General features: G+C 40.2%; 1 protein-coding gene across 1 annotated transcript in view; it reads right to left on the bottom strand.

The window, feature by feature from the left end:
- Positions 1 to 260: 260 nt before the first annotated feature.
- Znf329 (zinc finger protein 329) overlaps positions 261 to 1,519 on the bottom strand; it is a 33,043-nt gene continuing 31,784 nt past the window's right edge. The window contains exon 3 of the transcript XR_007343248.1: positions 261 to 317. The gene's annotated coding sequence lies outside the window, so the exon portion shown is untranslated. The remainder of the gene's footprint in view (positions 318 to 1,519) is intronic.

The raw sequence follows: 1,519 nt of genomic DNA, 5'->3' as shown, positions 1-1,519 counted from the left end.
TCCACACTGTATTAAATATATTTTCAGCGTAGGATAGTTCAATGGGATGTAACTGCATCATAAATCAAAGGGCACCTGTACCTCTACCCACAGATGACGGTTTTATGAATAGAAAACACCAAGCTGGGCGCAGTGGCACACACCTGTAATCCCAGGAGCCGAGGAGGCTGAGGCAGAAGGATCCCAAGTTCAAAGTCAGACTCAGCAACTTAGTAAAGCCCAAAGCAACCAAGCAAGACTCTGTCTCTATTTTATGTAATATATATAAAAAGGGCTGGGATGTGGCTCAGTGGTTCCAGTGCCCCTGGGTTCAATCCCTGTTACAAAAAAGAAAAAGAAAACACTAAGGATCATCCACACAGAAACTGTTAGAACCAATGAGCAAACTTGGACATGCTGAAGAATTCAAAACCAACACAGAAAAATCAGTTTCATTTCTATACACTAACAATGAACAATCCAGAAAAGAAATTAAAGAACAACTGCACCTACAGTAGTAGTACTGTAACCAAGGAGGTAGGACTTATGTACTGAAAACTATAAAAAGGCACTGACGGAAATTGAAGAAAATACAAATAATGTAAAGACATCCCTTTTGTGAACTGGAAGACAATACTATTGTCAATACTGCCCAAAGTAATCTGCAGATTCCAGGTAATTCCTATTGAAACAATATGTTTTGCAGAAATAGTAAAGTCCAACTTAAAATTCATATGCAATCCCAAGGGACACCAAACAGCCAAAACAATCCTGAAAAATGCAAAAACAGAACAGCAACAAAAGTACAGCTGAGGTTTCACACTTCCTGATTTCAAAAATTTAAAAGTGACAGTAATCAAAACAGCATGGTACTGGCAAAAAGGCACACAGACAAACAGAACAAAGAGAGCATGGAAAGAAGCCAAGGCAGGTATGGTTACATGAAAATGACTTTGTTGGTTTGTTTGGGTAGCAGGGATTGAATCCAGGGGCAAGAACTCTACTGCTGAGCTACATCACCAGCCCTTTTTGAGACAAGGTCTGGCTAAGTTACCCAGGCTGGCCTGAATCAGATCCTCCCTCCTCAGCATCCCGAATAGCTGGGAATCCACAGTGGCAGGCAGTTAAATGACTTTGGACAAAGGTCTAACACCATACTACAGGAAAGTGCAGCCTTTCGACAAGTGGTGCTAGGAAAACTGGATATCCACATGCAAAGGAATGAAGTTAACCCTTTCTTTCCACTATATACAAAATCCACTCAAAATGGATCATAGTTTTATGCAAAGCTATAAAAATTATAGAAAAAAAATTGGGAAAATCCTTTGATATGCAGGACTTAAGACTTGATACCAAAAAAGAAGTATCCATAAAAGAAAAAATGAGGGCTGGGGAATGTGGCTCAAGTGGTAGCGCGCCCGCCTGGCATGCACAAGGCGCTGGGTTTGATCCTCAGCACCACATACAAATAAAGATGTTATGTCCGCCGAAAACTAAAAAATAAATATTAAAAAATTCTCTCTCTCTCTCTCTCTCTCTC

The sequence above is a fragment of the Marmota marmota genome, unplaced genomic scaffold (genome assembly GCF_001458135.2).
Source record: "Marmota marmota marmota unplaced genomic scaffold, marMar, whole genome shotgun sequence".
NCBI lineage: Eukaryota > Metazoa > Chordata > Mammalia > Rodentia > Sciuridae > Marmota > Marmota marmota.
Note: the sequence above shows the minus strand (reverse complement) of the source record. Positions and strands in the feature narration are given on the sequence as shown.